This window comes from Protopterus annectens, chromosome 17.part0, assembly GCF_019279795.1.
Source record: "Protopterus annectens isolate FY-2018-M chromosome 17.part0, PAN1.0, whole genome shotgun sequence".
NCBI lineage: Eukaryota > Metazoa > Chordata > Ceratodontiformes > Protopteridae > Protopterus > Protopterus annectens.
The window spans coordinates 275,191,771-275,217,282 of NC_056751.1; positions in this window are offsets into that span (position 1 = coordinate 275,191,771).

Genomic DNA, 25,512 nt, shown 5'->3' on the forward strand with positions numbered 1-25,512 from the left:
TCCCATCCACCATTTCCATTTCTTTCCCACCTTGCTCCTGTAGAGATACCTATATATATCAAGTGCATTTGTTGTGTAGTTTAATTTCTTTAGATTGAAATGGTGGGTTTCATTCAGGTTAAATGCAGGAGAAATACAAATAGTTTACTACCTACTTGTGATGAAATGATGTACTGCCAACACAGCTAGCTGGAATTTTATAATTATATGTCATTTGTGAATATGAAACTAATTTATATAAGATGCTTGTGTTGGTAATGTATTAGAAATGTATGTCATAAGTATATTAAACTGCTCTGTGCAGATGTCTGTGTTGAAAAGATATTTGTAAAGTGCTGTGTTTAAAGTGTATCCACAGTGAGCCCTACTGGAAGAGAACATGCACTTTTGTAACTGTTTAAATGTATAAGTTAACAGAGGAAACTGGAGGGTTAACCTCAGTCCAGCAAACTTTGGAAAAATATTCAAAATTACTTTATAGGCTATCTGATAGGTTTCAATGCAGCTAGAGACACACACAGTCTGTACTAGGAAGCTTTCTGTGTTGTCTTTGGAGTGAAGTAATTGCTACTTTGGAAGCATAAAGGAATGCAATTGTTTTATGATTTGTGGCTGATCTGTGTAGAAATATTTCAGTTTTAAGAGTATCTGCATATTTATTTGGTGACACTGTGTGGATCACTCTTAATAGTCTTGCTCTTTGTCAAACTACCATTTGTGTTAATATTAACATTACACAGTAAGATTGGACATTGCTAAGGGCCTTAAGGTAGCGGGCGGGAGTGACTGGTGACAATGAAAGCTACATTATAGTCTAGGTAGCAGAGGGCATAGCTAGTGAGTCTGTGCCAGACTTTTCTAGGTGTGTGTGTGTGTGTGTGTGTGTGTGTGTGTAAATCAAACCTCAAAGAGCATGTTTGTCAGCTACTTGGGCAAGTACACAAAGCACTGGTTGGACAAAGAGGGTGCTGGTGGTCTTGACTTGGTCAATCAGGTGAGATCTCAACTCTTTAGCTGTGCCAGTGGGAAGTCTTAATGGGGATCTGGAGGAAGAGGGAGAAACCAACCCCAGACTGATTGTGGTCTCTGTATGTTCTTAAGAGAAACTGCACTTGATGCAGAGAGCTGCATCTGGAAATTCTGTGTGTATCTGTTATCCTCTCAGTGAATATCCTCCACTGTTGCCAGTGGTGAGGATTGAGGCTCCTTGAGTACTGGTTAACAGTGGTAGTCATCACATATTAATTGGTGGGAGTAGTGAGAGATCCACATCACACATTAATTGGTGGGCAGTGGTGCGATATCCACATCACATATTAATTGGTAAACATAGGTGGAATCACATCACATACTGAGTTTCAGTGGTGTGGATATTGAACTCCTGTAGCCTGTAAACAGTTGTCATTAAAGAATGTGCTTTTACTCTCAAGAAGCCACACTGTATATATTCAGAGTTTCATATCACAACAGTTTTATTTATTTATTGTAAACTTAGTTAGTTAGGGAGAGCATGCAAGGATGTCAGCAGAGGATTATGGCAAGCTGACAAATCTGGCTGCAGTTAAAGAGACTTGAACTGGAGGCCAAACAGATGGAATTAGAATCAGCAGAGAGACTGAGATATCTGGAAGCTGAAGAAAATTAGAGGCAGAGGCAACATGAAAAGGAGATGCTGACTCTTCGCCAGGGTCATGGAGGCAATGGGGAAGGGAATAACTGAACCCCAGAAGCAGTAAAGGTCAGTTAATTTCTTCCACAATTTACAGAGGGTGATCATTATGATAGTTTTATTCATATGTTTGAAAGGATATGTAAACAGTATAATGTTGACCAAGGGCTATGGGTATGGATTCTGACCCCCTTGCTCCAAATTGTCTGATAGTGATTGCCTAAATTATAATACAGTTAACAATTGTTTATTAGAGTGTTTTAAGTTAACACCTGAAGCTTATAGAAAAAAAGTTTTGTGAGGACAGATGCAAGGCAGATGAAACCGTGTGTGATTATGTTGCTGAGTTAAGCACTTATTTTTATAGGTGGGTGAGTGAGTGTCAGATCACCACTTTTGATGGATTGGGCAAATCTTTTGGTGTGGGAACAAGCCCTTAGCACATTGTCCGAAGACATGAGAATCTGGTTGGCAGATCGAGAATGCAATACCACAGAAGAGTTGCAGAAAAAATTAGACTTATACCTAGCAAGCAGGGCATCACTGCACAGGAAAGGGATAGGCAGTGCTACACATGGGTATAAGGGAACCCATGGTGGACAACCTAAACCACCTCAACAGAGTCCACCAGTAGCGGGGGAAGCTACTAGTTCAGGTACACAGCCAGGATCAAGGGTTAAATGTTTTTAATATAATGAGTCGGTCCATGTAGCATATAGATGTCCAAGGAGGCAAGGTAGGGGAGCCAGCAAATGGGAATAACAGAATGCTAGCAGTAAGTTATCTGGAGATCTCAAGGGTACCAAACTACCACAAGAGATTATATCCTATCTCAGTAGAGGGGAAACAGACCACTGCTAAGAGAGACAGCCTCTGACCTAATTATTGTGAAGCCTGCAATGATTAAAGAGGAGAACTACTTGCTTGGTCAGTCTTCTCCAGTCAGAGCTTTAGGAGGCACCCCATTCCAAATACCTTTGGCTAGGATTCACATTGACTGGGAGGGTGGAAAGGGAAGCAAGCAAGTAGGTGTGCTTGAGGATATCCCTGCAGATGTTCTGATAGGGAATGATTTTGATAATGCAGTACTTTGTGAGAATGCAGTGACATGCAGTCAGGCTTGGAAACAGGTATGCGGGTGTGGCATCTGGGGGTACCCAGAATCACTGCACACTTGAAGCCAGGACCTATGAGGTGGTTACTTAGAGAGAGGGAGCTACCCTGTACCAGTGAGGCTGAAGGTGAGCAACGGCTACTGGTGGGTACTGATGTTCCCTTGGAAAAGGTGAGTGCAAGGGCAGAGGTGAGTGGTATTACCCAGGCTGACTGTGGAAGGGGAGCTGGGAAGGGTAACAAAAAGAGAGTTGAGGCAGACTTAGCTTTCAGACCACACATTACAAGGCTTGAGGGAGGTAGCCAGGGAGGTGCCTGATTCTCAAGAAAAAGGGGAATCTGTATACTGGGGAAAAGGGTTACTGTATAAAGAGTGGATCCCTGAGGGACATCTAGAGGGTGAGAGAATACAACAGTTTGTAATGCCCAGAGCCTACCATCTGGCACTTCTAGCCATAGCCCATGATATTCTCTTTGCAGGACATATGGGCATAAAGTGTACCAAGAGACATATTATGCAGAACTTTTATTGGCCTGGGATTTCCAAGGATATAACAGAGTACTGCAGGACCTGTGAACAGTGCCAAAAAGCAGGCAAGGCAGGTGACAAGCTCAAATCTCCTTTCTTACCTTTCCCTGTGATTCAACATCTGTTTCAGAGGGTAGCTATGGATATTGTGGGGCCTCTGAGTACTTCAACTTCCACAAGGAAGAAGTATATCCTAGTGATAGTAGACTATGTTACCATATACTCTGAGGTGGTGGCACTATCCGCCACGAGGTAGAAAAGGTGGAAAATGCTTTGTTAGAGATTTTCAGCAAGGTAGGTTTCCCTAAAGAATTACTGACTGACAGAAGTGCCAATTTCATGCCAGACCTGCTGGCTTGTCTGTGGAAGCACTGTGAGATGAAGCACCTAAAGACCACCCCCTACTTACACCAGACTAATGTTCTTGTGGAGAGGTTAAACTCTACACTAAAGATCATGCTACAGGGATTTGCAGACCAGTTTAAGAGGGAGTGGGACAAATATTTGCCCCGTCTGTTGTCTGCTTACAAAGAGGTGCCCCATAATCCACAGTTTTCCTACCTTCTGAGTTGCTATATGGGCAGAGGGTGAGGGGACCCCTAGATTTGATTCATGAAGAGTGGGCGGGTAAGTGTGCATCCAACAAGGAGTCTGTTGTGGGGTATGTCCTAAACCTGAGGACAATCCACAGGGAACACATGAACCTGTCAGAATTCCAACAGCAGAAAAAGATCTGGTATGACAGGAATGCTTGAGCTAGAGATTATGCTGTTTGGCAGCAAGTTTTATCATTTCTGTCAGACACAACAAGCTGCATGTAGGTTGGGTGGAACCCTTCAAAGTGGTAAGGAAGGTCAATAATGTTAACTACATGGTAGAACTACTAGGCAGGAGGGAGGGGTAACAAACTGTACCATGTTAACATGATGCAACCATACCATGAAAGGAAATCCCTGGTGCTAAGTATTTACAGTAGAAGGGAGGAGGAGTCTGAGGTGAATCTATGGCTACAGGGAGCCAACCAGCAGAATCCCAAGTTACTATGGTGGAGCCTAAGGTTGCAGACATATGATATGACAGTAAAACATTGTAATGGGGTCAGTAATGCAAAGGGAGCTAAAATCTCAAGGCAGGGAATGGGGTAATGTATTCCCAGAGAGGCTCATTCCTCTTAAGCAATGATTCTCAAGGGTCATTTGAAAAACTACCTTGAGTCTTTAAAGGGGGGAAGAAGTGTGATGAAAGGACGTACTGCCAGCACAGCTAGCTGGAATTTTATAAATAATTATTTGTCATTTTTGAATATCAAACTAATTTATATAACATGCTTGTGTTACAAATGTATTAAAACTGTATGTCATGTGTATATCAAACTATTCTGTACAGATGTTTGTGTTGAAAAGGTATTTGTAAAGTGCTGTGTTTAAAATGCATCCACAGTGTGCCCTACTGAAAGAGAACAGAAATGTACATGCACTATTGTAACGGTTTAAATGTACATGTTAACGAGGAAACTGGAGGGCTAACCTCAGTTCAGCAAACTTTAGAAAAATATTTGAAATTAAATTACTTTATAGGCTATCTGACAGGCTTAAATACAGCTAGAGCACAAAGTCTGTACTAGGAAGCTTTCTGTATTATCTTCGGTGTGAAGTAATTGCTACTTTGGAAGCATGAAGGGAAGTAATTGTTTTATGACTTCCAGCATCTGCCACAGATCTGAGCAAAAGCCCTTGTATAAGTATTTTTACAGGTAGATGCTAAATACTGACAGCTTCAGCAATGCATAAGAACTAGAAGTCAGATGACTATAAATGATGTCATTCTGCAAGGTATCCCAGCAGTAATATTTTAGGTATTAGTTTGAGAAGTCTTGGACCTAACAACAATAAGAACCATTCATCACATCTGCCTTGCTCTACTGAAGTAAGCTTTTAGGGAACAGTATAATTCTCTTGGATACAGTCAGGAATAAAGCAAAGCTTAGTTTAGATGTTTTCTTTATTTGTGTGAGCCTGTACTGCAATGTTATTTTAAATATTGCCTGTCATTTTGAACTCTGATGTCATTGTGAATATAGTATTGTCTTGTTATTTTATTATTTTATTAAATCTATTTAAAACTTTTCATTGTGGCTGATCTGTGTAGAAATATTTAAGTTTTTAGAGTGCTTGGATTTTTATTTGGTTACACTGTGTGGGTCACTCCTAATAGCCTTGCTCTTGGTCAAACAACCATTTGCGTTAATATTAATATTACACTTTAAGATTGGACACCCTTTGTTAAGGGCCTTAAGTTAGCTGTCAGGAGTGACTTGTAGCAGTGAAAACTACATTATAGTCTGGGCAGAAGGGGACTTAGCTAGTAAACCTGTGCCAGCCTTTCCCAGGTGTGTATGTGTGTGTGTGTGTGCTTGTGTAAATCAATCCTCAAAGAGTGTGTGTGTCAGCTACTTGGGCAGGGACAGAAAGCGCTAGTTGGACAGAGAGGGTGCTGCGGGTCTTGGCTTGGTCAGTCAGCTGAGATCTTAACTCTATAGCTGTGTCAGTGGAGATTCTTCTTTGGGGATCTGGAAGAAGAGGGAGAAACCAGCCCCGGACTGACTGTGGTCTCTTGTGTAATGTTAAGGTAAATTGCACTTGAATCAGAGAGCTGCATCTGTGTGTACCTGTTATCCTCTCAGTGAATGTCCCACTGTTGCCAGTGGTGGATTGAGGCTCTTTGATTACTGGTTGGCAGTGGTGGGTTGCCACACTATTGAATAACAGGACAGCTGGTTTGTTTGCTTGTTCTTTCTAACAATGTGTTTAACTGAATAATCTGTGTGAATACATGAAGCATCTCTTCATGATACATGAGTCAAGGTGGAAAGACAGTGTATTAAAGCAAATTTGCTTCAGATCAAGAGTCTACTACTCAGGTAATGGCAGGATAGAAACTGTGTGGGAAGTATGATGAGAGATGGTCTTCAGAAAGCAGTTAGGGATATCATTAGAATTAGTGACAGACTCATAGCAGTCAGACTCCAATATAAAGATAGTGCAGTAATCATAATGTCTGTATACACCTCACAGCTGAGTTGTGACAGTGAGGAAGAGAGTGCATTTAGGCAGCAGGTGCAGGATATTTCCATATAAACAGGACAACATAAGTTCGTGTTAATGATGGATGACCCCAATGGACATACAGGGGTAGATAGAACAGGATATGAGGAATGCTGAAACCATAAGGGTGGGGTAGCAGGAATAAAGGAGAGGCGGTTCTTAACTTGCATATGATAAATGGCTTGATTTTGGTTGTTGTGTGACTCACCAAGTGAAACAGCCAGAAGATCATCTACAAGAGTGGTCAACATGTAAATCTGGTAGATTTCCTCCTAGCAAGAAAAGGGTATTAGGGTAGAATCAGAGATTCCAAATTCTTCAGCATAAACCACTGGAGGCCACAATCTGTTGGAAGCAGTGGTCAGTGGTCAGAGAACATCTAAAATTAATGGAGACTAGGAAGAAGACCCAGATGTTTCCTGGAGTGAAAACACAAGAATTCAAAGAAATATTCAGGGCTCCAGCACCTGAGGAAGTATAGGAAAAGCTGGAGGTAAAGAAGAATGAGATCTCAAAACATCATGTGTGAAGATAAAGCCAGGTATGGAAATTAGGTACAGAGGGAAAGCTGGTGCTGATTTCCAGAAGTCCATAAAGTTAACAAAGGAAAGGAATACAGGAATAATTGAGAAATAGAAAAGATGGATCAGGCTAAGAAAAGATACCAGTTGGCTAAATTAGCAGTTGCAATAGCGAATGCAAGGCATCAGAGAAACTCTACCAGCTTCTGGAGAGTGACCAGCAGATACTGAAAAATAAGCTATATCAGGCTGCAAGGCAAAGACAGAATCATAAAGAAGTTATTCATAGCTGATATGAGCAACAGTCTGTTAACCTGGCCACATGCTAGCAAAGCAAATAAGATACTTCCAGCAGCAGAATGAAGCTGTATTTCCTATGCACACCCTATAATGAAGGAAGAAGAAAAACACACCATATAAGAAGGGAGAACAGTAGCAAAGAAAAATAAGGCCTGGGAATTCAGCAGGCTCACATGAAGTCACAACAGATATGATCAACAGGTTAAGTGGGTTAGGGGAGAAAGGGTAATTGAAAAATAAGCATTTTGCAGTGGCAGATCCATTAATTTGCAAATGGGGGGGGGTCACAGTCTGGTTAGTTGCGTACCAGAATAGAAGTGGAAAAGAGGAACCAGAGCCATATCAAGGTTAAATGTGGCCTTAGGCAATAAATTGGGGCCCCCCCAGAGCACCCCAACATGCGGCAACTCCCTTCATCCCCGAAGCAGTCCCCTCCCCAGCCGTTCCAGTGTTCCACTACTTGGTTATTTCTCTCCATTTACCATAAACACTGTTCAAACCTGTTAATGTGCATAATGCTTTCTTATTTACTTCTACAATGATTACAGATACTGAAATAAAATACCACAAACACTAATAGCCATTTGCTAAACAACCAGTACAGTGTGACAGTGAAAACAGACAGCATGGGCAATAAACTTCTCTGCTCTTGAAACTCACATTCATTGAAATGCATCTGGCCAATGAAGGATTAAGTTTACCTTTGGGCCATTTTCAAACCACTGGATCCTTGCACACATTTTTAGGGCCATGCATACGTATATGTGTCCTTTGATTTGCCTCCCTGATTGTATTAAATTATATTCTTACAAATTTTTTTCTTTCTTTATTTTATTTTTTACATTTGTGAAGCGGGTTAGACCAACTGGGCTGAGAGAGCCGTTTTTCAGCCAGACCCAAGGAGAAAAGCTCCATGAAAGTAATTAAAAAATAAGAAAAAATAAAAATTTAAGTTGTAAGATACTTAACAGTACAAAAACAGAGAGAAATATACAATATGAAGCAATAGGGTGATGCAGTGGTGAAGCGGTTAGCATTGCCATCTCACAGCAAGAGGTTCTCCTGTTTGATTCTCAGCTGGGGTGCCTTCTGTGTGGAATTTGCATGTTCTCCCTGCATTCATGTGGGTTTCCTCCTGGTACTCTGTTTTTTTCCCACATTCTAAAGACATGCATCTGGAGCATTTCTCCCCGGGCCTCCGCTGAAAATAGGGTCTGTCCTAGTCAGACTTTCCCAGTCAAAAAATGTTAAATAAATAAATAAAAATAAAATGAATATATACAAGGCAAAAGTACAATATATTGAGAATGCAGTAACAATATGTTTGAAATTTAGTTAGCATTAAGTTATTTACAAGGAATATAGCAATGCCTAAACTAAAAAAAATTTCAGAGTAACATTATGGCATAGTACAACAAAGATGCATTTAACAGCCAAGGTACTAACTGCAGACAGAGACAGTTTAGGTAGATACCAGGCAGATATGTCAACTGAGAGAAGAAGAAAAAATTCATTAGGTAATTTCCCGATAAGTACATATCCATGCAAGATGGAAATGGATTTTTAGATGCTTTTTGAATTCGCCACTTTTGGTAGTGGAGCAAAGAGACAATGGAAGTTTGTTCCATGAATATGCAATTGAATGACTGTAAATATTTTTCCAATATTTTTGTTTGGTTTGGTCACTTGCAGAAGGTTTTGTTGTGTGCTTCTGAGGTCATGATTGGGTGTGTAGGGTGTAATTATGGATGTAAGGGCAGGAGTTGGGGCTATTTAGGATGGTTTGTGCAATTTGCAGTTGTGATATTTGAAGCATGTGGGGTAGCTCAGGCCATCTTAAGCTTTTCAGGGATATACCGTGATGGGATTTGTAGCTATTACTGGCTGCAAATCTTGCTATCTTGTTATAGATGGTTTCTAGTTTTGTTAAGAGATTATTTTGGAGGTTAGTAAGTATGGCAGCAGCATACAGCAGGGATGGTAGAATAAATGATTGAGCCAGTATAGGTCTAGATTTGTTAGGTATATATTTGTTGTTGTGGTATAGAAGACCTAGTTTTTGATTAAACTTTTTGTTACAGTTTAAGATACGTAGATGGAATTTTAATTGGTCGTCTATAGTAATGCCAAGCAATTTGGTGTTTGAGTCAGTGGTGATAATTGTATTATCTAAGGATGAGATGGTGTTGTCGTCTTTAGCCGGATTAAAGTTTTTTGCAAGGAAAAGGAGAAACTTGGTCTTTTTGGGGTTGAGAAGCAGGTTGTTTTCAGTTAGCCATTGTTCAACTGGGTGCAGAGATTGTTGAGTGACAGTGTGGAGATTTTGTATATTGTCAGAAGTGTTAATTGTGGAATCATTTGCGTACATTATTAAGGTAGAGTGGAGGCAGGAGACATGGAGGTTATTTGTAAATATATTAAAAAGTAGGAGGCCTAGGATAGAACCCTGGGGAACCCCTGTCTTAACAAGATGAAAAGGGGAGAAGGAGGTTTGCCATCTGATGGACTGATATCTGTTTGAGAGGTAGATGTTAAACCAGGAGGTAGTGAAGGTAGAGAGTTGTAGGCTGGAAATGTTGTTTAGGAGAATGGGATGGGAAATGGTATCAAATGCTTTGGATAGGTCAAGGAATAGAGCTGATACAAGTTTATTATTATCTCTGGCTTCGGCAATGTTGTGTGTGAAAGACAGGAGGGCAGTGGTAATACTGTGTAAGGGTCGGAAACAGTGCTGTATGGGTGTAATTGGGTTTACCCGTAAGACGTGGTTTAGTATTTGTCTATGTATACATTTTTCCAGTATCTTGGATAACGGGGATAATATGGCAATAGGCCTGTAATTTGAGGGTTCCTTACAATGTCCTCCCTTGTGGAAGGGTATTACGAAGAATTTTTTCTAGATATCTGGTACTGTATTTTCTTGGATGGGGTATGCTATGGATTTGGCTGCATGTTTGACAAATAATGGAGGCAGCTTGTCGGGTGATGGGGAGCAGGGTTTGAGTTTGTTAAGAAGTGATCTGATGAAAGAAGTTGCTATGGGTGCTAGGGAGAATGATGGAAGAGATGAGATGGGAGGTGGAGTCTTTATATCAAGAGTTTCTGGTTTAGTAAGATTTCTGTTGTTTCGATGAAAAAAAGTTGTTAAGTAGGCTTGCAGTTTCATTAGAAGGTTTGTTAGAGAAGGGGTTTGGTGAAGAGGGTTTTCCTGGAGATAGAAGTTTGTTTATTGAGTTCCAGAATTTCTTTGGGTTGGAATGTGGATTACTCAGAGATTTTTGATAAAATTTTGTTTGTCTAGTAGGACATGCTTTTTTGTTTGGTTGCAAAGCTATTTATATAAGTTCAGGTAGAAATCTGAGTTAATTTTTTTCCATGCTTTCCAGGCACTGTCTCTCTTGTTCATAAGTGATTGAGTTGCTTGATTTAGCCATGGTGCATAATTGCATTTTAGCCAAATTTTCCTACTGGGAGCCAGGGTGTTAAGGATTTCTAGGAATAAACTGTTGAAGCTTTGGACAACCTCATTAATGGGTAATGTGTGTAGGAATGACCAGTTTACAGTGGAAGTAATTTATCTAGTGTGACAGGGTTATAGTTTTTAAGGTTATGAGACTCTTTGTATTGGTGGGTCTTGTTAAGATTGGGAGACTGTCTTAGTACTGAGGTAGGGAGGTGGTCGCTAAGGGAGCTAGGTAGGGTGGAAGGGTTATGATAGCACTGGGGGTTGTATACTAATATCTAGTTGATAACCGAAACATTCTGGGAATTTTTTGCTGGTGCATGGGTGAGTGATCAGTTGGGTAAAGCCATAAAGGTTTATAGAGTAGCTAGGGGATGCTGTATTAATAAGGTTCCAGTCAATATTCTTACACCCAAGGATGATGGTTTCATAAGGAATGGACATAAAAATCCAAGAAAGAAACTGCTTGAGTATGGGAATGTTTTTACCTGGGGATATGTAGATTGCTGCAATGGCAAGTTTTTTGTGTTGATTTAGGTTACAGGTTGCTATAAGTATTTCAGCAGGGCAGAAATCAGGGATAGCTACTGAGAGTGGGGAGAGAGAAAGCTGGTCAGAGTAGAGTATAGCTAGCCCTCCACCATTTTTTTTACTTCTATCCAGTCAAAAAAATTATAAACAGGGAGAAGAATTTCACAGTTTGTAATATGAGGTTTTAGCCAAGTCTCAGATATAGCAAGTATATCTGGGTTATATTGAGAAATCCAGGCATGAAGAAGGGTGCTTTTATTCACAATGCTTTGTATAGTCATTGAAAAAAAAGAGATTTTTGGAGGCTTGTGATTATAATGAGTTATTTGTGAGACAGTTGGAAAGGGGTGGTGCTATAAAAGTATGGTTAGATTGCTGTTGGAAGGGCCTGGGTTGGGGTGAATATCACCAGATAAGAGTAGTATTGTGCTTTGAAGTATGTGTATGAAGAAATATTTGCAAATGAAAAGATGTTTTGTTTTGATGACAGGCTGGGCATTTGGTATGTAGTGTACTTTGAAATTGTGAAATGATATAGTAGTATGGTTAAAAACAGAGGAGGAAATATGGGTGGAGTAGTTTTTGTATGGTGGGTAGTGTGATAAGAGAGTGTGAGAGATGGGGGTAAGCAGATGAGGAGTATGGTAAGTGGTTAGAACAGAGAAAATAATTAGAAATAGGAGGGAGAGAAATAGAGTTTTGAAAGGAATAGCCATGATTTAGTTTCAGCTCAGAAATAAAGGGTAACAATTTATTTAAGGTTAGTAGAATACATAAGGAATTAACTGAATGAGTTTTCGAAAGTGAGTGACTGAAAAAGTTAAAAGCAGGTAAGGCTCAGAAGGGGTGGTGAGATGGTATTACAGTTAATGGTGATGTGGGGTATGAGTAGAGGGGTCTACTACTAATTACCGACACAACGATTCCCCGACAGAAAACTCCCCGACGCCAGATGACCGACATCACACAAACCCGACAACGCAAAACACCGAACACCATTACACCGAACACCATTACACCGACACACGGAACGTAAACAACACGCGACACTACATAGCATACACACTAGCCCTGACCCAAACCCTAACCCTAAGGTCCGACACTATCGCACACTTCACCTACCTGCACCCTAACCCTAACTCACTTAACCCACCCCTAGCCCAAGCTCCGACACTAACGTACACTTCACCTACCTGCACCCTAACCCTAACTCACTTAACCCACCCCTAGCCCAAGCTCCGACACTAACGCACACTTCACCTACCTGCACCCTAACCCTAACTCACTTAACCCACCCCTAGCCCAAGCTCCGACACTAACGCACACATCACCTACCTGCACCCTAACCCTAACTCACTTAACCCGTCCCTAAACTACAGTCCCTCACTAGCACACACTTACCTTACCCGAACCATACCTCCGACATGAACACACACTCACCTTTCCCACAGCCTAACCCGACATCCCACAATCTCGAGCACTTACCTGACCGCTCCTAACTCCGTCACCATCGCACACTTACCGCATCGCGATCGCACATTCCCTTGTCGGTCTTTCCGCTGTCGGCAAATCACCCTGTCGGTACACTTACCTGTCGGTCATCTGGCGTTGGTGAGTTTTCCGTCGGGGAATCGTCGTTTCGGGCATTAGTAGTAGACCCGAGTAGAGGAGAGGGATGTTTATTGGCTAGTGCAGAGGCAGTCAAAGCAGGGTTAGCTATAAAGGAGATGATGTCAGGGGTGGGTGGAAATGGGGGTAGGGTAGAGGAGCAGAGTGAGCCCAAGCACAGCAATGGCGAACGGAGCGGGTTGAGCCAGAAAAAATGGACCAGGCCAGCTTCCAAGAAAACAATCAGGAAAAGCCAAGCTCAGTCAGTTCCAGATGATTGTATCCAGTATCTTCATAAATAGCTAGAAATCTTATGCTATTAATCTAGTACAATATGATGAAAAGGGACACCACTTCTTTAGGGAAAAACAATAGAGGTATGGGCTGAAGGTACAGATAAACCTGTTCCAAGAGACATAAGGTAGTTTTAAGTAATTGACCTTGGAGTACAATAGGTAGAGAGGAAAAAATAAAATTATACTACAGCACCACTTGTTTGAATGTGTTTTAAATTTGTAGTTTTGAACATTCTTCAGTAAGCAATTAAAAAAAGTATGAAGCAATAATGACAAAACTACTCACTTCAGAAAATTTCAACCATAAAAGGCCACTCAAACATTTGTCATTACAATCCACCAATGTCAGTCAATAAGCACAATCTTTGCAGATGTAAAAGTCATCTGAATAATTCCACATTAAAGAGATATGTAGCTAATGACAATAAGACACTACACTAGTTTCTACCTTAGCATAAATTCTTCTGGATGATTATGAAATGTGAAGCTATTATAGTGACTGCATTCCTACTACATTGCCAGAAAACTGCAGATTTTATCAGAGACAGACAAAAAAAATATGAGGCAAGATTACACAGATGGTCTGTGAAATAATGGACAGCTAAAATATTTCTTGCACCAATCTGCCTTCTGTTCTCTATGAAAAAGTTGTATTGAGCACATTCCAGCTCAGATATCCTGCAGGCTTGGCAAAAGTAGAAAGCCACAAAAGAAAATCTTTTGGGAACTATTGCTCATCTCACAGCTCCTGAAAGTGATTGGACTGTGATGTTCAGGTGACAGAAATCTGATCCTCACAGTCGAGTTGAATTTTAGGAAATGCCCTGCTTAGCTTTTAAAAAAAAAAAGTAATCATTTGACATATGGAAGTTTAAAAAATGGAATGCCAAAAGCCGTACCTCTGAAAAGGTGAGTAAGGTGGTCGCTAATGGACTGGTAAATCTGCTACTGTATTTCATTATGTGTATATATGAATATAACAGTTATTGTACCTTCTCTAACCTGACTGGCATATCCTATCTTAGTGTCATGCTTATTCAGTTATTTAGTTGCACAGAGCGAGCAAAGCAGTCCTACAAAGCTGAAATTTAGTGGAAGGCCACCTATGCTCCATTAGAGGTATCTACAGTTGTCAAATATGCAAGGCATACCACATTAAGTTATATCCGTACCTGGTCTCACAATCATTATACATCTATCAACAGCCCCTTTCTACACAATGGTTGGGGTGTCATGTCAGCAGTATTTAGTAACAGTGCTCATACTGCCAGGTGGGTAACTGTGCTTAACTGTAGCTGTTCTACTGTACCCCACCCTCATACAGACACTCATCTACAGGCATTTTAGAGTGTCTAGTCCACCTACTGTGAACCATTAAAATGTTGGAGGAAACGAGCATCTGGAGAAAATCTACAGAAATACAAGGAGAGCATACCCCAGTTGAGAATCAAACCAGGCAATCTCTTCCTGTGTGAGGACAAAGTTACCCACTGCACCATTACAGCTTTTCATTTCAGAGGGGACAAAAGCTCAAAAGCTAGAACATTTAGAAAGTTGCTACAATATCAGGTTTTGTATTGCCATTCTTATTCTGAAGAATGTGAAGTCTGAAACTCAAATTGTTTGACTTTATTTAATTACTGCAGGCCTCAATGATTAACTAAAAAACTACAAATGTTAGGAGAAACAAGCAAAAAAAAGAAGGTCATTCTGTGAAATCAGGGTCACCTGAAAGGTATGCTCACCATTTATCAAAGAACAGTGAAATAAACTAAAAGTAAAGCTGGGTCAGTGAGTGGAGCATTCACCCTTAATGGAGTAGGGTTACCACCTATACCTTTTTCATAGGATATTCTGTGTATGGGCAGTTGTGTCCTGCAAAATGGAATATGGGGTGAGGAACATACCTTGTAAGTGTACCTCATTATGAGGAGTGTTCCTCATTTGGAGTCTTAAGAAGTCCATATTTCTTGCATTCCCACATTTGAAAGATCTGTCACACATTCATTGATAGACACACACACACACACACCCTTTGTCCCATAGAGCAACACACACACACTTTACCTCTCAGTCAAACAGAAGGGCTAGTACACACACACACACACACACACACACACACACACACACACACACACACACACACGCACCCACGCACCCACACACCCACACACGCGCGCACACACACACACACACACACACACTGTCTCTCATACAGAAACAGAATGGCTAGTTTAAATTACATACACATACACACATAGACACTTTCTCTCTAGTTTAAATCGCTTATATATTTGTCATAGGAATAGAACAACTAGTTTAAATTACATACACATACATACGCACACACACACACACACACACACACACACACACACACACACACACACACACACACACACACACACACACACACACACACACACACACACACACACACACACACACACACACACACAAACACACTTTATCTCTCCCTTACAGGAACGGAATGGCTAGCTTAAATTGCATACACCTACATATGTACACACTCAATTTCTCTCTAGTTTAAAGCACTTAAACATGCACTTTCCTTCCCTCTGATTGGAATAAATAGTTCAAATTCCATGCACAAGTGTTGAATGTGTTTACTTCAATGCTAGTGTGCGTGTGATGCATGCAAGGTTTCTTTAAAGGAGAAGACACTGCCACCACAGTGTTAAGAAGGTTTTTTAAATATATTATTAATAGTAGTCTATATTTTTAATAAAGTTCCAAACAGGTTTTAAAAAGGGAATGACACATGCCCCTGCACTGATGCCTAAATCCGCCATTGTTTTGGTTCCAGTGTACAGGAACAAAGGGGACATTCATAACTGTTGGCAGTGCAGAGGTATCAAATGTTTGTAGTAACATAAGGAATTAACTGAATGAGTTTTCGAAAGTGAGTGACTGAAAGAGTTAAAAGCAGGTAAGGCTCAGAAGGGGTGGCGAGATGGTATTACAGTTAATGGTGATGTGGGGTATGAGTAGAGGAGAGGGATGTTTATTGGCTATTGCAGAGGCAGTCAAAGCAGGGTTAGCTATAAAGGAGATGATGTCAGGGGTGGGTGGAAATGGGGGTAGGGTAGAGGAGCAGAGTGAGCCCAAGCACAGCGATGGCGAACGGAGCGGGTTGAGCCAGAAAAAATGGATCAGGCCAGCTTCCAAGAAAACAATCAGGAAAAGCCAAGCTCAGTCAGTTCCAGATGATTGTATCCAGTATCTTCATAAATAGCTAGAAATCTTATGCTATTAATCTAGTACAATATGATGAAAAGGGACACCACTTCTTTAGGGAAAAACAATAGAGGTATGGGCTGAAGGTACAGATAAACCTGTTCCAAGAGACATAAGGTAGTTTTAAGTAATTGACCTAGGAGTACAAAAGGTAGAGAGGAAAAAATAAAATTATACTACAGCACCACTTGTTTGAATGTGTTTTAAATTTGTAGTTTTGAACATTCTTCAGTAAGCAATTAAAAAAAGTATGAAGCAATAATGACAAAACTACTCACTTCAGAAAATTTCAACCATAAAAGGCCACTCAAACATTTGTCATTACAATCCACCAATGTCAGTCAATAAGCACAATCTTTGCAGATGTAAAAGTCATCTGAATAATTCCACATTAAAAGAGAAATGTAGCTAATGACAATAAGACACTACACTAGTTTCTACCTTAGCATACATTCTTCTGGATGATTATGAAATGTGAAGCTATTATAGTGACTGCATTCCTACTACATTGCCAGAAAACTGCAGATTTTATCAGAGACAGACAAAAAAATATATAAGGCAAGATTACACAGATGGTCTGTGAAATAATGGACAGCTACAATATTTCTTGCACCAATCTGCCTTCTGTTCTCTATGAAAAAGTTGTATTGAGCACATTCCAGCTCAGATATCCTGCAGGCTTGGCAAAAGTAGAAAGCCACAAAAGCAAATCTTTTGGGAACTATTGCTCATCTCACAGCTCCTGAAAGTGATTGGACTGTGATGTTCAGGTGACAGAAATGTGATCCTCACAGTCGAGTTGAATTTTAGGAAATGCCCTGCTTAGCTTTTAAAAAAAAAGTAATCGTTTAACATATGGAAGTTTAAAAAATGGAATGCCAAAAGCCGTACCTCTGAAAAGGTGAGTAAGGTGGTCGCTAATGGACTGGTAAATCTGCTACTGTATTTCATTATGTGTATATATGAATATAACTGTTATTGTACCTTCTCTAACCTGACTGGCATATCCTATCTTAGTGTCATGCTTATTCAGTTATTTAGTTGCACAGAGCCAGCAAAGCAGTCCTACAAAGCTGAAATTTAGTGGAAGGCCACCTATGCTCCATTAGAGGTATCTACAGTTGTCAGATATGCGAGGCATACCACATTAAGTTGTGTCCGTACCTGGTCTCACAGTCATTATACATCTATCAACAGCCCCTTTCTACAAAAGGGTTGGGGTGTCATGTCAGCAGTGTTTAGTAACAGTGCTCATACTGCCAGGTGGGTAACTGTGCTTAACTGTAGCTGTTCTACTGTACCCCACCCTCATACAGACACTCATCTACAGGCATTTTAGAGTGTCCAGTCCACCTACTGTGAACCATTAAAATGTTGGAGGAAACGAGCATCTGGAGAAAATCTACAGAAACACAAGGAGAGCATACCCCAGTTGAGAATCAAACCAGGCAATCTCTTCCTGTGTGAGGACAAAGTTACCCACTGCGCCATTACAGCTTTTCATTTCTGATGGGACAAAAGCCCAAAAGCTAGAACATTTAGAAAGTTGCTACAATATCAGGTTTTGCATTGCCATTCTTATTCTGAAGAATGTGAAGTCTGAAACTCAAATTGTTTGACTATATTTAATTACTGCAGGCCTCAATGATTAACTAAAAAACTACAAATGTTAGGAGAAACAAGCAAAAAAAAGAAGGTCATTCTGCGAAATCAGGGTCACCTGAAAGGTATGCTCACCATTTATCAAAGAACAGTGAAATAAACTAAAAGTAAAGCTGGGTCAGTGAGTGGAGCATTCACCCTTAATGGAGTAGGGTTACCACCTGCACCTTTTTCATAGGATATTCTGTGTATGGGCAGTTGTGTCCTGCAAAATGGAATATGGGGTGAGGAACATACCTTGTAAGTGTACCTCATTATGAGGAGTGTTCCTCATTTGGAGTCTTAAGAAGTCCATATTTCTTGCATTCCCACATTTGAAAGGTCTGTCACACATTCATTGATAGACACACATACACACACACACACACCCTTTGTCCCATAGAGCAACACACACACACTTTACCTCTCAGTCAAACAGAAGGGCTAGTACACACACACACACACACACACACACACACACACACACACACACACACACACACACACACACACACACACACACACACACACACACACACACACACACACACACACACACACACACACTGTCTCTCATACAGAAACAGAATGGCTAGTTTAAATTACATACACATACACACATAGACACTTTCTCTCTAGTTTAAATCGCTTATATATTTGTCATAGGAATAGAACAGCTAGTTTAAATTACATACACATACACACACACACACATAGATACACACACACACACACACACACACACACACACACACACACACACACACACACACACACACACACACACACACACACACACACACACACACACACACACACACACACACACACACACACACACACACACTTTATCTCTCCCTTACAGGAACAGAATGGCTAGCTTAAATTGCATACACCTACATACGTACACACTCAATTTCTCTCTAGTTTAAAGCACTTAAACATGCACTTACCTTCCCTCTGATTGGAATAAATAGTTCAAATTCCATGCAAAAGTGTTGAATGTGTTTACTTCAATGCTAGTGTGCGTGTGATGCATGCATGGTTTCTTTAAAGGAGAAGACACTGCCACCACAGTGTTAAGAAGGTTTTTTAAATATATTATTAATGGTAGTGTATTTTTTTAATAAAGTTCCAAACAGGTTTAAAAAGGGAATGACACATGCCCCTGCACTGATACCTAAATCCGCCATTGTTTTGGTTCCAGTGTACAGGAACAAAGGGGACATTCATAACTGTTGGCAGTGCAGAGGTATCAAATGTTTGTCACACTGCATGAAACTGCTGGAGATAGTGACTGATAAATTAATATGCATGATACTAGAAAGTAAGGTGATATTAGCAGTTCAGATTCACATCTGGATGCAGCACAACAGATCCAGTGTTTGCAGTAAGACTGGTAGTGAAGAAAAAGATGAAGATGATGAAAGACTGCAAATTGGTATTCCTGGATTTGGAGAAAGCTTATGACAAGGTCCAAAGAAAGCTGACGTTTGCAGCTCTGCAGTGTTCTGAAATCTGAGAAACACTGGTAGAGTTAGAACAGGTTACCTTCAAGGACCCAATGACACAAGTACGAACAGTGTCCAGACTCACAGAGGGGTTCCCAGTGGGAGTGGGTGTGCATCAGGGTTCAGCTCCAAGTCCATGGCTGTTCATAGCAGTAATGGACTACATTAGCAAGCAGGTCAGAGGAGACAGTTCTACAAAGCTGCATTATGAAAATTATATGTTACTACAAGCAGAATCTGAACTGGAACAAAAACAATAATAATAAATAATAAAAATAATAGGAGACTGAAATGAAAAACGAAGGCACCTGGGGTGAAACTGAGTACAGAAAGACAGCTGTCATATCAGGGATAATTGTCACCTTTGATAATGAGGTAAATGATTAATGATACTCTGTTGGACAGGAACATTCTACAGCTAGATATTAATGTATAGTTTTCACCCTTAAAAATAAGCCCCGGATTTACTAATCTGGGCTAGTCCTGCATGGAAGTGGTTGTTCAGTAGGACGGCAGCACGCCAAGCATATTAATGAAGGCTTGCTGCCTGACCTCCTAATCCTACACGGAGCATGGACGAGTGCAGGGGGCGTGTCTGAGAGCAGAGCTCTCAGAATAAACATGCTCCTGCAAAGTAGAACAGCAGAAATTGTAAATAAATGAAAGAGACCGCTCATAGGTGTCTGCATATCGCCACCAACAGTCCCCCACGTGTACAACAGCAACAAGACATAAAAATAAAAAGAAGTAACCCCTGTATTTATTTCTGAAACTCCAAGTACAGCTAACCATAGGTGCGTGCATGTACCCATCACTTAGCTACGGTTAAAGCAGCTTCAAAGGCTGAACAGGATAACAAGGAAGTTATATGCAAATGAAACAGCACGGCAATAGTGTAGTGGTCAGAGCATCTGCCTAAAGAGCAGGCATTCCCTGTTCGAGTCCCACTGCAGCACATACCATTTTCCATATGAAATCTGTATACGAACATATATTTACATTTTATTGCTGTATAACCTACTAAATAACATTTAAATGTGAACTGAAGTACTGCATGTGTATCCAAAGCACTACTAAAAGTAAACCTTATGCGTAGAGTGCTGGGAGGGCTTTGGGTGGTCCATGCTACTGCGCATCTGGTGGGGTAATGTTCTAATACAAATCCGGCATATAAATAAATACCCACATTTACATATATACATATGCATATGCAGACTCCCAGACATCCACATATCATTATATATCATTATATATATATATATATATATATATATATATATATATATATATATATATATATATACACATATACAGCAATATATATATATATATATATATATATATATATATATATATATATATATATATATATATATGTGTGTGTGTGTACACACACACACACACACACACACACACACACACACACACACACATATATATATATATATATATATATATATATATATATATATACACACATATATCTATCTATCTATATATATATATATATATATATATATATATATATACTATATATATATTAATATACTGTTGTATAAATGTGGTATAAAATACTATACTATATAAAGTTTATATAGTATAGTATTTTATACCATATTTTATACCACATTTATACAACAGTATATTAATTTGGTTAATTTATTTTAACAATGAATATTAATTTGGTTATTATGTTGCAATGTGATGTTTGTTTTAGCAACAGAAGTCAGGGTTAGTCAGCATTTTTAATTGGTGTGCATTGGGAGTTTCATACTGTCACTTTAAAAGTTTTGGCGCAATTTTTGAAATTAATAAGCAACAGTTACTATATATACTCTGTGTACACATGCATGTATTGTTCTGATGAAGACTGAGTTTTCAGTTGAAAGCGCTTAACCTTGTTGTCTGTTTCGTGTTATATGTAAGAAGTGGAATAAAACTCATCAACTCGTACGAGCAGCGTCCTTTCTATCTTCCAGTTTATCCTGTTGATAGTTACATAGTTGTGTTACCTAGCGTATTATCGAGTTAGTTGTGACAAGGATATGGCAGGTTGTGAGGAAGGAACGCCAGCTTCATTGTTGAGTGGAGAATTTGTACAACTTCGAGCGGAAGTTACAGTTTTACAGACGGAGGTACAGAAGTTACTTTCCATGTTTACTGAATTTCTGTCGGAATGTAAGAAACCCGCTAGCTCTTTGGAAAGTAACCACAGCGAGATGGGATTTCACCAAACTCACACTAACAAGAATGGTATTAGTTCTATGCACGAAGATGTTAGTCCTAAACGTAATGATGTTGCCAATATATCTGTGAATGAACAGGCTTGTAGCACTACGAAAAGAACCAATTCTAATAAGAACAAAGTGTTGGTTCATACACCGGATATTGAATTTCTGATGTTACTGAAGGACAACTCAGTTATTTACCAGCATAAGGACACTTGCATAGATATGCCCAATCTATGTGCAGACAATTTAAATAACAGCTTTCTTTCACTTATGAGCCACAAAGGACAAACATTTAACAAAAGACTTTGCTTACTTTCTCCAAATGAAGATTTCACCTTTGACTTTAGTTTTCAATGTAATCGCAAAGAAAGGGACAATAACAACAAAAAATTGGGAGCAAGACCCAAGGAACGACAAGTTATTAAGCAATATGGAAACGCTAAACGCAAAGATATTAGCGAAAAGAAAGGTACTGTTACACACATGTCTAGTCCTATAAAGGATAAAAAACGAATGTTTGAACGTAAAGAATATAAAGAAAGTAATTTTTACAACAGTGTGTGTGACCACATACATAGTGAAATAATCAACCAATTTTTTGGTGATTTTAATTTTGATTGTGGTTTTAATAAGGAACAAAGTATGAATGTTAATATTATATATTTTAAACAAAACAGTTTGAGAGAGATGATTTTTAGTTTCAGTAAGAAACTTTTACAGTATAAAAATACTAAAATAGATATTGCCTACTTATCTAAATGCCTTAACACTAAAGTAGTACCTAAAGGTATCAGATTTTTCAAGCTACCTTTAGGTATCAACTACAATAATTAAATGAAAAAAGAATTTAATGAACTGTTTGATAGTTTCAGTTTGTTATATCTTAGGACATTAATTAAATACAATGATGAAAAGATGATTACTTTGGCCAATGAGGTTGAATGTATGAATGATATTATCACTAAGCATCGTGATTTTGATAAATGGAAAGACTTATATTATAAACAGTTTGATATCACACAAGGCAAGGTTAGAAATATTTTCGAGAGAAAAAATAGAAAATTAGTTAGGGACATAGAGGCTTATGAATACAATAGAGCTTATGTATGGCCAGCGGAAAGGAAAGACAATTTATATACAGAGAAAGTACACTACAGAGACAGAAGTAGGAGTACTAATAAAGAAGAAAATTTTCGGGGGGGGGATTATTTCCCGCACCGAAGTACAACAACCCCTACAACAAATGGAATTAATTCATCGAACAGTTCTAGCTCCAATATCTTCTTGTACTTTAATCCCTGTCCACACACTCCATTCTAGTTGCGATCAGAATGGTAACAGCAGTTTATATACATGTCGTGATGACGACAATTTCATTTCAGAAGGTACAGAAAATAACATCAATCAGACAGTTCAGTGTCCACATGAAGACAGCAACAATTGTCATGATCATGATCATATAGAAAATGTAGAACAGATAGTGATTACTTATAATGGACTTAATGTATATAACTACACTGATATAGTTATAGAACAAGAATTTTTCCATTTGATGAGTAAAGGTATGAAGTTTATACCTACGGTAGGCATCAATTTAGTAGATACCATTAAAGAGATCAAGATGTATTGTAGGAGACTTAATTTGGCCGTACAATTTGATTCTTCACAAGATAAAGATAATATTAATCAACCCGTTAAGTTGAAGAAAAAAAGTACCTATGTACCTGCTAGTAACCAACTAATTAGTAATTATGAATGGATGGTGAACAAAGATATATATTGGTTAAATTACGATATACATAGAAATGTATGTGGAAATTATAGTCACTGTGATAATTTAACACAGAAAGAAAGAAAGTGTTTAAATAACATTATACAGAATAGGGAAATCCGCATTATGAAACCTGACAAAGGGGTTGGAATAGTAATTAGTTACACTTTGGACTATAATAATAAAATCCACAATTTGTTATATGATTCAGGAAATTATGAAGTTATTTCCTTGAATGAAATTAACATAGGGTATAAAAGAATAGATCTCATTCTGGAAGAATACTTAATTGATAATAGAATAAGTAATGAGATTTACACTTTTCTTAAAACAGATTAACCCATATTAGCTAAAATAGTAGGTATACCTAAAATACACAAATCTTTGGAAGACCCACCTTATAGACCAATCGTTTCCGGATCTAAATCTAAAACATATAATATTGGTGTACTTACTGATACATGGACCAAACATATATATAAAGTTGTACCACATATTATGAAAGACTCGTGGAGTTTTTTAAGTAATCTTACTATGGATAAATGGAATCAAGACTACTTTTTTATCACCATTGATGTAATCGATCTCTAAACCTGTATACCTAAAGAGACAGGATTAGAATTTTTTACCAACAGTCTCAGAAAATATTCAGGATATAGCTGGGACAAAATATGTGTAATAATTGAAATGATGTCTCTTGTTCTTGATTACAACTATATCACCTTTCAAGGAGAGTTTTTTAGGCAGAAAACGGGTGTAGCCATGGGGGCATCTTGCGCACCGATTTTTGAAAATATGGTCATGTTAGAATGGGAAAATGAATTTTTATTCAAGAGCACATATTACAATCATGTTGTACTTTACGCTAGATATTTGGACAATTTGTTTGTTATATGGAAGGACCCTGAGGATATGATAGATTAATTTATTACATTCCTTAACAACACAACAGATTTTTTAAAATGTACTTATAGTTATAATAAAAAAGGAATAGCATACCTTGATACATATATAAGTAATACAGACACAGGATATGCATCACAAATTTATAGGAAACCCACATTCTCTAATGACTACATACAATATAATAGTAATCATCCACCGTTTATGTTCAAAAATGTAGTCAAAGGACAATGTATAAGGATAGCAAGGATGTCATCAACTAAGGAAGTGATGGAACAAAACATTAAGATGTTATATTCTATGTTTAAGAATAGAGGCTATCTAGACAAGCTACTCAAGGATATTACCCAATTTGTTTCCTCACAATGGGGACATATATATAAACCATTGTTAGGTGTCCAAGAGATAGTAGGAGATCCTAGTGATGATAAGGTAAACAATTTCAATAGAGTATGTATTTTAACATACTCTCCTCATGTACATTACATTAAAGAAATATTATTCAGACATTGGGATGTTATTTCATCTAACAACTTGGGACAGATTCTTGGTAAACAACCAGTTATAGTGTATAAGGTGGCACCTAATTTGAAAAGGATGTTAGAACATACAGATAAGAAAAGTGGTAATTCTATGAGATGTATTAAAGCAAGTAGTAAATGTGGGTCTTGTCACCAATGTCCATATATCAATACTATGGATAAATTTAGATTAAGTGATATCAACCATACTGAAATTAGATGCTTAGGTGGAAATTGTAATAGCAAACAAATTGTATATATTGCGAAATGCAAGGTTTGCACCGCATTCTATATAGGGAAGACGGGAAGGATGTTAAAGAAATGTATTTATGAACATCTTTATAAAATATGCAGGAAGGATAAAAACAACGCCCTATATAGACATATTATGGATAAAGGGGAACAACATAATTTTTTGTTTAGCATTATAGATCAAGTCAATCAAGCTACTTATACAGGCAATTGGAAAGCACAATTGGCACTTAAAGAAAGTATATGGCAGATTAGAACTGATGCCACTAGATATCCTGGTCTAAATGATT